Genomic DNA, 13,446 nt, shown 5'->3' with positions numbered 1-13,446 from the left:
AACACTAACCCCTGTATCTGCCCCCCACCTTTTTTGCATAATCCCAAAATTACTTTTAATAATTCCATGTGTATCCTGTCAGTTTCTTTATGCAAACAAAAGAATTATACTTATTTTCCCTTTCCTACATGAAAGATAGCATTCTAAATACACTGCTGTGTATTTGCTTTCCGCTCTCAATAATGTTCCCTAAAGAGGGAATGCTGGGCCAAAGGACAGAATGTGTTTTTAATCTTGACAGATAGTATAATATTGTCCTCCCAGAATTTTCTTGATGCTGCTTATTTTTCTCTCTATAAAAAACATTTTTCAGCTGTTTCAGAAGCTTATGAGCTTCTTTCATTAAGATTTAAATGACAAAATTTGATATACCTTTCCAGAGATATTTTTATCTTAACAGAGAATAAAGTCTAAAATCAAAAGAACAGATCTCTAAATTATAGCATAAAGCTGAAAGAATTTAGAGAGGGACATATTCAATATTTTAGAATCTGTACCAAGCAAACAGAAAAAGTTGTCCTTACTCAAGGTCCTAGGATGTACCTATTATGTAAACATTTAGTTTAAATGTCATTTCTTTCAAAGTCTGACCTTGGCTGTTTATGGTATCTGACACATCCGTTAGACTAACTTCCTGCCTGTATAACTGAATCAAGTAGGGTTCTATTCACCCACTTAGAAATGAAACTGTTTATCTGAGTTCCTACACAAATTGGCCACTTCTGTTTTCTACTATAAATCATGAAATATGTGAGTTAGTTAAAATCTCCTGAAGTTAAATAATGACAGTTAGCTCTTGTCATTTTGCTTCTCTAAATATTTGCTTATTTCTTTTTTTATCTATGAGTTGGGGGGCTTGGCTTTGACCCTAGCTGTTCAAATCAGCAGACATCTTTCAGTTTATTTGCAGTCATCTGGAAGGTAAGCACAGTATATTTTCTACCCCTTTACCAATTCTGTCACTGAAGCTTCAGTTGAGACTAACATGCACATACACATGTACTTCTCTTATTACCACATTTTAAGCCTTTTCATCTTCTCTTAGATCTCTTCTAACATGGCTATACAAAAAAGCTGCAAGTAAGATAACTGTAACCAGCCCTGGAGAAATTAATTCACTTAATCTCTCCCTCATTCTCAGTGATGTTTAGTTGAATATTTTACCATCTGCTATCTCATCTTATTTCCTGGGATGTGGTAAAACCACTAAAGCAAATGTTTAAACACCCTTCAGCATTCATATATGCAATCTCTGAACATATGAGATCATGCACTGTTCTAGGCCCTGGATACAGAGGTGAAAGTAGAGTGTTGTCCCAAAGGACAAGGAAATAGGCAAGTCAACTTGAGTTTGATATAGACACATTAAGTTCTGGAATAGGGGAGGCTGGATGTGTGGGAGAGGAGTTAGATGCCACTACAGTTACAGTGCAAACAGAGGGATGGCTGAGTATGAGCTAGATCAGAATAAACTATTCACAAAAATGAATGAGACATAAATTTCTACTGTGCTTTTAGGTATGAAGCTTAAGGTCACTCATATTCATTCATTCCATACTCATTCTCTCTCCCTCTATCCCTGAAGCGTCACTGTCTTTTATCTCTTGGCCCCCTTTCCTCTCTCTCTCCTCCACCTTCCCCATGTAACTGTCCCTCTCACATATACATACTAACAACATATTGAATAAATGTTCTTTAGTTTGAACTTGATCCCTAAAAAGAAATCCCTAATAACCTTTATTTAAAAAAAAATACATCTGTATTTGTTGGCAGATGGGTAGCCTTGGAGTTAGTATCCTTCAGGTCTAGCTTCAGCAATACAGTCAAGCTTTTGATTTTCAGGTAGTTCATGGGTCACATGAAAGTCATAGACTAAACCTATAAAATACCAGTCCAGCTGGGGTAGAATCAATACTGACTATCTGTGAAGACTAAGGTCAGATATAATAAGCTCTTATGGGATCTCAGATAGTGCCTTATCATGAAACTAAAAATGAATCCCTGTGAAAACAGAAAAGGCTCACTAACAAAACGAGTAAGAAAGTAATGGGGAAAAAAAAAAAAGAAAAAAAGTAATGGGAAGTATGTATAATCCTTTGGAAAGTGAAAATTCAACCTTCTCTTTATAGTTTAAAGATGAAATGGGATCTATTTAGCATGTTCAATTAAAGCTTCCCTTGGTATTTCTCTCTCTTCAATTAATGTACTCATTATTAAAACAGAAAGCAGGGTAAGCACTCAAAATTTAGTAAAAATCTCAAAGATGTAAAAAATGAGAATAACTAAAATATTTTATATTTGATATAACTAAAAATATTTTATATTGTATAAAATATAACTAAACAACAAATACTCATGGACATTTACACCACAGAGAAAAAAGGAAGTTCACACATAGATTTATAATGGTATTTTGCTTTTGAAGGATTAGACAATGCATGTTTATGAAATATATGTCAGTAAAATGTCAACAACAGGGAGTGAAGGCTGAGTCTAGATTTGATGATATTGTAAAACATAAGATACATGATAAAAATATATTTTGGAAATAATAGACAATAATCACTTGTGGCCACTAGTGGCTTCATGACGGCAGGAAAAACAACAATAACAGACATAAACAGACTCGAGTCTAAGTAACAGTAGAATATGGCAAAATAATTATTAATTTTCACTATTTACAACTTTTCTGTTGTAATGTTATTTAATGTAAGTTTATATCATTTAATCTTTCCCAGTTTTATTGAGATGTAATTGATGTACAAGAGTGTGTAAGTTTAAGATGCACAAAATATGGTTTTTCTGATCTATATATTTCTACATACATATAAATGTATGTATAATTATACCCATATCACCTCACATAGATATTATTTTTGTTTTTTATTGTGAGAATTTTTGAGTTCTTTTGTGGTGAGCAATTTTCAAATATATAACATTGTTAACTATATTTACCATGCTGTAAGTTACATCCCGTAAACTTATTAATCTAGTAACTGGAAGTTTATACCCTTTCACCATACTCACCCATTTCTTCCATCCCCCACACCTGTCAACTACCTACCTACTCTATTTTTCTAACTTCTCTTTTTGAAAAAAAAAGTTTCTGCATGTAAGTGACATCAAGACTTATTTTACTTAGCATAAAGCCCTCAAGATTCATTCATATTGTCACAACAAAAGGATTTCCTTTTTTATGGCTGAATAATATTCCAATCTATGTGTATACCATATTCTCTCTTATCTATCCATCACTCAGTGGACACTTAGGTAGTTTCTATGTCTTCATTATTGTAAAAATGTGGGGTGAAGGTATCTTTATGGGTTTGTTTCTTTGTTTCCTTTGGATAAATACTCAGAAGTATAATCACTGGATCACGTTAGTTCTATTTTTTTACTTTATGAGGAACCTCCCTTCTGTTTTCCACAGGGACGGAACCAGTTCCCATTCTCACCCATAGGGCACAAGGGAAACCTTTTCTACATGTTCTCAACAACACTTATTAATTCTTGTGTTTCTGATGATAGCTATGGTAACAGATGTGAGGTGATATTTCACTGTGGTTTGATTTGCACTTCATTAATGATTAACGTAAAGAGTCTGCCTGCAATGCGGGAGACCTGGGTTTGATCCCTGGGTTGGGAAGATCCCATGGAGAAGGAAATGGCAACCCATTCTAGCATTCTTGCCTGGAAAATTCCATCGACAGAGGAGCCTGGTAGGCTACAGTCCATGGGGTTGCAAAGAGTCTGACACAACTCAGCAATTTTCACATACACATACATAATGATTAATGATGTTGAGCACCTTTTCATGTACAGGATGGCCATCTGTATGTCCAGAGGAAAAGTTTTCAACCTACCACCAATGAGTATGATGTCAGCTGTTGGCTTATCATATATACCCTTTATTATGTTTAGGTACATGTCTTCTATATCCATTATGTTGAAAGATCTTCTCATGAACGAATGCTGAATTTTGTCAAATGCTTTTCTGCACCTATTGAAATAATCATATGATTTTTATCTTTCACTCTACTAATGTGATACATAACTTTTATGATTTCCATTTGTTGACCAACCCTTGCATCAGTTCAGTTCAATTCAGTCATTCAGTCGTGTCCGACTCTTTGAGACCCCATGGAATGCAGCACACCAGGCCTCCCTGTCCATCAGAAACTCCCAGAGTTTACTCAAACTCATGTCCATTCAGTTGGTGATGCCATCCAACCATCATATCCTCTGCCATCCCCTTCTCCTCCGGCCTTCAATCTTTCCCAGCATCAGGGTCTTTTCAAATGAGTCAGTTCTTCACATCAGGTGGCCAAAGTATTGGAGTTTCAGCTTCAGCATCAGTCCTTCCAATGAATATTCAGGACTGATTTCCTTTAGGATGGACTGGTTGGATTTCCTTGCAGTCCAAGGGACTCTTCAAGAGTCTTCTCCAACACCACAGTTCAAAAGCATCAATTCTTCAGCGCTCATCTTTCTTTATAGTCCAACTCTCACATCCATACATGACTACTGAAAAAACCAAGGCTTTGACTAGATGGACCTCTGCTGGCAAAGTACTGTCTCTGCTTTTTAATATTCTGTCTAGGTTGGTCATCGCTTTTCTTTCCAGGAGCAAGTGTCTTTTAATTTCATGGCTGCAATCACCATCTGCAGTGATTTTGGAGCTCAAAAGAATAAAGTCTGTCACTGTTTCCACTGTTTCCCCATCGATTTGCCATGAAGTGATAGGACCAGATTCCATGATTTTAGTTTCCTGAATGTTGAGTTTTAATCCAACTGTTTTACTCATTTTAAGCCAACTGTTTCACTCTCCTCTTTCACTTTCATCAAGAGGCTCTTAGTTCTTCTTCACTTTCTGCCATAAGGGTGGCGTCACCTGCATATCTGAGGTTATTGATATTTCTCCCAGCAAACTTGATTCCAGCTTGTGCTTCATCTAGCCCAGCGTTTCTCATGATGTATTCTTCATATAAGTTAAATAAACAGGGTGACAATATACAGCCTTGACATACTCCTTTCCCTATTCAGAACTAGTCTGTTTTCCCATGTCCAGTTCTAACTGTTGCTTCCTGACCTGCATATAGATTTCTCAAGACGCAGGTCAGGTGGTCTGGTATTTCCATCTCTTTAAGAATTTTCCAGAGTTTGTTGTGATCCACATAGTTTAAGGCTTTGGCATGGTCAATAAAGCAGAAGTAGATGTTTTTCTGGAACTCTCTTGCTTTTTCGATGATCCCCATTTGAACATGGTATATGATCCCTTTAATGTTTTGTTCAATTCAGTTTGCTGGTATGCTGTTGAGAACTTTTGAACTATATTTATTAGGGATATTGGCTTATAGTTTCCTTGCAGTAACCTTCTCTGGTTTTGATATTAAAGTAAAGCTTGCCTTCTAAAATGAATGGGAGTTTTTTCTCCTCTCCAATTTTTTGGGAAGAGTTTGAGAAGGATTCGTACTAATTCTTTAAATGTTTGGTTTTAATGTTTGGTAGTATGCAGTAAAATCATCTGGTCCTGGGGTTTTCTTTGTTGAGGAAGTTTTGATTCCTGATTCAGTCTCCTTACTTGCTGCTGATCTATTCAGACTTTCTATTTCTTGAGTCTTATGTATTTCTAGAAATTTATTCATTTTTTTTCCAGGCTATCCAATTTGTTGGTGTATTGCTTTTCAAAGTAGTCTCTTGTTATTCTTTATATTTCTGTAGTATCAATTGTAATGTCCCCTTTTTTAATAACCTCATTTATCTATGTTCTCTTTGATTAATTTAGCTAAAGCTATGTAATTTTGTTCATCTTTATCTCTTTTGAACATTTTTAGCTTCAAGTCTATTTTGTGTGATATAAACGTAGCTACCTCTACTTTCTTTTGGTTACCATTTGTTTAAAACACTTTAATTCTATCCCTTCATTCTCAGTCTGTGTGTATCCTTAAGGCTAAAGTGAGTCTCTTTGGGCAGCATGTTATTGGATCTTGTCGGTTTTTTTTTCCTTTTTCCAATCAGCCACTCCATCTCTCTTGGGATAATTTATCCATTTTCATTTAAAGTAATACTGGTAGATAAGGACTCATTATTAACATTTTGTTAACTGTGTTTCTCTTTGTGAATTCTTTGACCCTTGCTTCTGCTCTTGCAGTCTTTCTTTGTGATTTGCTGACTCTTTGTAATGGCACGCTTTGATTCTCTTTTGTGAATCTACTGTTGGTTTTGCTTTACGGTTAATATGAGCCTTATATAAAATATCTTATAACATCCTATTTTAAGTTGACAACAACTTAACTTTGATAGTGTATAGAAACTTCATACTTGATGTTTCTTCCCACTTCACACTTTAGTTATTGATGTCACAATCTACATCCTTTTTTTAAAATATTGTGATAAAAATTACTATAGTTATGGTATTTGTTTTATACTTTTTAAAAAGAGCTGTAAGTGAATTATGTTCTACCAGTATACATTAGAGAATCTGACTCTGACTATGTATTCATCATTGTTGTTGCTCAGTCACTAAGTTATGTCGGACTCTCTGTGACCCCATAGACTGCAGCACGCCATATTTCCCTGTCCTCCGCTATCTCCCGGAGTTTGCTCAAATTCATGTCCACTGAGTCAGTGATGCTATCTAACCATCTCATTCTCTGCCACCCTCTCCTCCTTTTGCCTTCAATCTTTCCCAAAATCAGGGTCTTTTCCAATGAGTCGGCTCTTTGCATAAGGTGGCCAAAGTATTGGAGCTTCAGCTTCAGCATCAGTCCTTTCAATGGATATTTCGGGTATTTATCATTACAAGTGAATTTTACAATTCATGTTTTTATGATGTTAAATAGCATCCTTTTATTTCAGCTTGATGATGCCCTTTAATTTTTCCTGAAAGGCAGGACTAGTGATGCTGAACTCCCTCCGCTTTTGTTTGCTGGGGAACACATTTATCTCTATTTCATTTACAAAGTTCAGCTTTGCCAAACCTGGTATTCTTGGTTGATATTTTTTTCTTTCACTATGTTGAATATATCATCTCACAATTTCTTAGCCTCCAGTGTTTCTGCTGAGAGACTAAACAGACTTATAATAAGTCTGGATAAACATCTTCTTTGGGTGGGGCTGCTGGCTGTGCACCATGGTCAGAATGGCCACTAGCTGAGCTTCGCGATCACCTCTGGATAGGCAAGGTCACAGACTATGTTCCCTGGCAGGGTGTCACCAATGGTTAGACTGGCTGGGCTCCATAGCTTGATGGTACTATACGCTGGGCTTTGAGGCTGCCCAGAGTGACCCTTCGGGCTACTTGGTTATACAGAGGGACAGGCTGTGCCCAACAGTTGGGCAAGGTTGCTGACTTGGCTCTCTGTCTGAGCAGGGCTGTAAGATGCAATTGGCAGCTTGCTCTGTTTCTCTGGCCAAACTTCCTAGAAAATCAGGACTGGAGCCTAAACCAGAAATTGTATGGGGCCTGTGAATTTGCTTCCCTGCCTGGCCAGAGCAGTAAAACAAGCTCTATGACCACTATAGCTCATTGACTGATGATCTACATCAAACAAACTGCCAACCAGTATCTTTGACCCGATGAGGTCACTAGCTTGGCTCTACACATGGACAGAGCTATGGGCTGGGAAATCTCGTTGAATACCACTGAAAGCAGTAATGTGGTCTGCAAAGATCCTCCTCTCTGTCACTATCTGATTTCTTGCAGTCAAGCCCTGCAGATTACCCTAGTGATCTCTATTAGGTAGAGCAAAGTAGGCCTCCTAGAAAGCATCTTGCAACACTGGGGGAGATGGATGTCCACCTTGGTTTCTCACGTTGGGATGCTGTAAGGATAAAGCTAGGGTAAAGAACCTGCCTGCCAATTCAGGAGACACAAGAAACATAGGTTTGATCCCTAGGTGTGGAAGATCCCCTGGAGGAGGGTATGGCAACCCACTCCAGGATTCTTGCATGGAGAATCTCATGGACAGAGGAGCCTAGCAGACTACGGTCCATAAGATCGCATAGAGTCAGACACGACTGAAGCGACTTAGCATGCATGCAAGGATAGACGAGACGTACTCAAGGGACAACACAGGTGTGTGGCAGGTGACCAAGGGGGGGTTGTTCCCTTCTTGAACATGGAAACTATGTCTTACATCAACAACTGTCATAGTGCTTTTATAGGTAGGCACTCAAAAGAATTGAAATGGGTAAAACTTTTTATCCAGGTAAAATTACAAAAGTAAATTTCTTTACTTTTTTTTTTTTTAATATGTATAATCTCATTTAACTCACTCATCAGTCTTACTATGCAGGAGATATTTACTACTCCCATTGTAGAGGTAATGTATAAAGGTATATGAAGCTAGGAGATTAAATTGATAGAAAGGAAATTACTACAAAAGTAACAGCTTTCTGCTGTTAAAATGGTTTCCAGAAATATATGCTCTCACAAAGGAAGTAGCAGAAATGTGTTTCTTTTCATACAAATGAGAGCACTTCTTATGTATCACTGGGAAGAATGATCCATGAGAAGAATGCCCCCTTTCTGTTCCTCACCATTTTTATTACAGAAATAGTGACAGCCTACAGTGTCCAGGCTCCTCTTGGAAATAAGGCACACAAGCTCAGGGTGAATGGCTGGGTTGGGGTTTATTATATAGTACAGCTGTGTCTTTGAAATTTTACTTTCTTTTAAGGCTGATCATATATGGCACTTGGAACATGAAGTCTCTGTTATTCACTTTAGCTGATGAGATCATTCACAGCTTCATCTTAATACCAAAGCTCTTTGTGGCATGTAGTAATTTCTATGCCCCTACTAACTGCTGGACTCAGATAACCTAGATTCACATACCAGTCCTAGCTGTGACCTTGGGCATGCTAAAGTACCTCCCCAGGTGTCAGATTCTTCTTCTGTAAAGCAGGGATCATGACAATCTACTTCCTTCTGAGGACTGAATGAGATAGATGTAAAGCTCTCAGACCTTACCATATATATAAGTGACACATGAAAATTAACGACTATTATTGTACACTCAGGCCCGTGCAAACGTAAAAACCTGCACGTACCCTCAAGTATGCATGTTTATATCCCACAATGAGCAAGAGGGCTCCCCCTGTGGCTCAGCTGGTGATGAAACTGCCCGCAATTCGGGAGACCTGGGTTCCATCCCTGGGTTGGGAAGATCCCCTGGAGAAGGGAACAGCTACCCACTCCAGTATTCTGGCCTGGAGAATTCCATGGACTGTACAGTCCATGGGGTCACAAAGAGTCAGACACTACTGAGTGACTTTCACTTTCACTCACTAACTGCTGGGCACTGCTGTAACTTTGTATCCCCCAAAGCCCTTAGCACAGAGAGCTACATAAAGAGCAAGTATTGATATTTATTTAAGATAATTTTAACAAAACTCTGAATAAATCTGCCTTTAACAATAAAGGCATGGCACTCACAGGGGGCAATCAGTTGGCAACTGTGAATGTAAAAGCCAACAAAAATGTAGAAGAAAAGGATGAGTGTCAAAGTCGAAGCAAGGGGCAGCCAAATGTAACTATATTAGTACTGGATTTCTTTTAATATTATAGTAAATGATAAATGTTATTATAGTAAATGTTATATACATATGTATATATATATATTTATTATATATTATAGTATATATAAATGTTATTATAGTAAATGATAAACAAAAGAAATTCTTGTATTATCTGTATTTTGTATTGGCTATTTATCTTATATCTCAATTCATTTAAAAAAATCAGTCAAGATCTGAAAATCAATCTGGAGCTGCACTAGCAAACTTCATTTTATTGTGCGAGTGGGTTCCCCACTAAGTAGCACTGGGGCATCCATCTATTTTAAAAAGCATTAAAATGACTTTAATTTGCTGATGTCACTTAGTTGCTAAGTTGTGTCCGACTCTTTTGCGACCCCATGGAGTGTAGCCTGCTAAGCTCCTCTGTCCATAGGATTTTCCAGGCAAGAATACTGGAATGGGTTGCCATTTCCTTCTCCAGGGAATCTTTCTGAACCAGGGATCGAACCTGCATCTTCTGCTTTGCATGTGGATCCTTTACCGCTAAGCCACCAGTGAAGCATTTAACTTATTACAGTGATTTCATTGAACTTGACAATCTAATTTATCATTGATATGCAATTGATTTGTCTAACTTACAATAAAAATAAATCACTGGACAATATATTTTAAATCGGCTATTAGAAGTTGGACCACAGTGTGTCTCTAGCAGTGAATATCCATCTTTGCTGTGTACAGGAGCTTTGTCATGGAAGCAGTATTGCTTTACTGAGGAAATGATAAGATAAGTATTAAAAGCTTATAATTTAAGATGTCAAAACATCATCCATGGCTCTATGAAATACAAAACTAAATACCTGCCTCACATGCACAATCTGAGAATCAAGCATGATGTAATAATCACTGTTTATTAACAAATGCTGATAATGATCTGCCATCTGTACTAACAGAGGTTATCACTGAACGGAGCCAGTCTTTAAGCTTCACTGCTTCATTCTGTGTGCTCAGTCATGTCCGACTCTCTGTGACCCCATCGACTGTATAGTCCACCAGACTCCTCTGTCCGTGGAATTCTCCAGACAAGAATACTGGAGTGGGTTGCCATTTCCTACTCAGAGGATCTTCCCAACCCAGAGATCGAACCCATGTCACTTGTGTCTCCTGCATTTGCAGGCGGATTCTTTACCACTGTGCCCCCTAGGAATCCCTGCTTCTCTCTGCAATCAACCACAAAACAAAGCACCCTAAGTACTGCAAAAGTCTTTAAGACTCACCTGAAGTAGTTACATCAAGATTTTTGTGAAGTAAAATTATATGTTGAAAATCTTAAATAACTGTTTAGGATAAAACTAAGTTTTTATTTCACATCATGGGGTCGCCAAGAGTCGGACATGACTGAGCGACTGAACTGAACTGATGTGTTTTCATGTCTTTTTGTAGTCAATCTACCTTTTTCCCATGAAGTTAATGAATATTCCACTGATTTTTTTGTTTTCTTCAACAAAGGTCAATGTTAGAGGCCATTCTGACAATCATAAATTAATGAGTCTTCATTTTCTGTTTACAAGTTGAAAAGCAAATAGATGAAAACTTCTGACTGTTTATTTTCCTTTTAAATCATAAAAGTGCCAAATACATGGTAAAAAACATTTAAATTTAATGGCTATCTGTAAGTCTTAAAACATGCTGTACCGCCTATTAGTTTGCTTTGCGAGCTCGATATAAGCTAGGGCCCAAAAGAAAATTGGCTGGGTAAATAATTATTAGTTTTAGAAAGAACAGCATTGTTACAGACATTCATTCATGACCCCATTAATCCTCACAAAAGTAGGAATAAGTTCCACATTTTGAATATTACACTAGTGAGGTTCAAGGAAGTTAGGTGATTTACCAATAACTATATATCTATTATGTAAAGTCTGGACTTAATCCCATGGTTATACTCTTTTTGCGCCAGATACAAAATAAAACTACACTTATAATGCACGGTATTCAACATTCATAGAAACCCAAGGAGGATGATAATATTATTTTCACTTTATATTATAAATGAAGAAACTGATTCTTCGATCTCAGGGAACTTTCCCAAGGTCATGTAACTTGAAAGGTATTAACCCACAATTTAAATTCATAGCTGTGCTTTTATAATCCTTTGAAGGAATTCGGCTTTGAAAGGACAAAGACGTATGAGAGAGCTAAATGGGAGGATCAAAAGAGGATTTTTTTCTTAAGGCAAAATGCCTTGATTGTATTTACAGGACACAGGGAGAAAATGCTGAGGAATGACTCTGAAGCACTGATGCAAAAATTAACAGAGAACAGGAAAAATCTCTTGAGTTTATAAGGAAGAAGTGATTTGGAAGTAAAGAAGGGCTTATTAAAAATAAACTCAAACTCTTATAGCAAAGAATCACTACAAGATAATGGGATGTATCTGTCTAGCATTCTACCTTCCTATCATCTTATGTCAAGATCTCCTTTCTTATAGGAACACCATTTCATTTTTCAGGAAGAAGTGACCCAGATCATTACCAGCACAGAGGTGAACTGAAGACCTGGGCCAGGCCCATCAGAACACTGGAACTTCCTGACCTCAGTAACCAACTCAAGAATGACAGACCCCGAAGGGCAGGATGCTCCAGGGTTTTTGCTTGCTTGTTTTAAGTGCAGAAGCTATAGCAAAAGATAAACATGATGCCTTCTGAATGAAGCTGTAAAACTGAAAAGATACGAAGACAGGCCAAGTCGCAGACAAACTGCCCACTTTGTGCCCTGCCTTTATAAGTTAAAGCAAGAAACTCTAAGCACAACAGAGACAAACAGATGCAGATTTCCGATGACAAAATATGAACTCTGGAATATCAAGCATATCAAAATCATCTCTGCTCTGGACTTCCCAGTTATGTGGGCCAATATATTTCCTTTTAAATTTAAACTACTTTGAGTTCATGTTATGTCACATGTAGCAGAAAGATTCCTAAATAATATCATGGCGCAAATATTTTTACTTATATAAGCATATAAAGACACTAGGAAGCCTCTGTTTTGTTACCTCGGACTTTCTAGAATCTTTATGTTCAGGGAAACTAAGAAGTGGCTCTGCTTCTCATCTCTTAAGTTCATTGGTTAAATCTTACCCGAAGCTCGTTTTTCTTTGGGGGGAGGGACATTACAAAGATTTGTAATTTTTAAATCTTATATTATTTTTAAATGTAGCACACAGAAAAAGACATAAAAGTTAAGATTTTACTTCACAGAATAAATGATTAAGAAGTATAAACAGGTTAGGAGCTAGAATACTGTTTACTCCTAAGGATCCCTATGTGTCCCTTCCCAGTCATGACTCCCAGTTTCTCCAGGAAGGTCAAGATCCTGACTTTAACTGTATTGACTTCATTGGTATTATCTGTATTTTCCATCTCTACATAGCATCCTAAAAAACACAGAGTTTACTTTTGGCGTTATTGAATTATACTAAATGGAATCATACCAAATGATACCAATAATTGCTTTCTTACTAAACTTTATGCTTGTATGATTCATTCACAATAGCCCATGTAGTATATAGGAACTTCCCAGGTGGTGCTAATGGTAAAGAATCTGTCTGCCAATGCAGAAGATGTTAAGAGATGCGGGTTTGATCCCTGGGTCAGAAGATCCCCTGGAGAAGGGCATAGCAACCCACTCCCGTATTCTTGGCTGGAGAATCCCATGGGAAGAGAAGCCTGGTGGGCTACAGTCCACGGGGTCACAAAGAGTAAGCCATGACTGAAGTAACTTAGCATGCATGCAAGCATGTAGTGCAAAACATTTCTTTCATTGCTGTATAGTGTCCCATAATATGAATATACCACAATTTATCCATTTTGATATATAATTACAATTGCAAAATTAGATATTATAATAATGGGCATTCGAGTTGTG

The 13,446-nt window shown here is 37.3% G+C and overlaps 1 protein-coding gene across 4 annotated transcripts in view; it reads right to left on the bottom strand.

Moving 5' to 3' along the window:
* The window catches only part of RABGAP1L (RAB GTPase activating protein 1 like), a 677,120-nt gene that overhangs the window by 238,096 nt on the left and 425,578 nt on the right, over nt 1–13,446 (bottom strand). The gene's annotated exons all lie outside the window — the stretch shown is intronic.

The sequence above is a fragment of the Dama dama genome, chromosome 14 (genome assembly GCF_033118175.1).
Source record: "Dama dama isolate Ldn47 chromosome 14, ASM3311817v1, whole genome shotgun sequence".
NCBI classification, from domain to species: Eukaryota; Metazoa; Chordata; class Mammalia; order Artiodactyla; family Cervidae; genus Dama; species Dama dama.
This window is presented reverse-complemented; position numbering and strand designations above follow the sequence as displayed.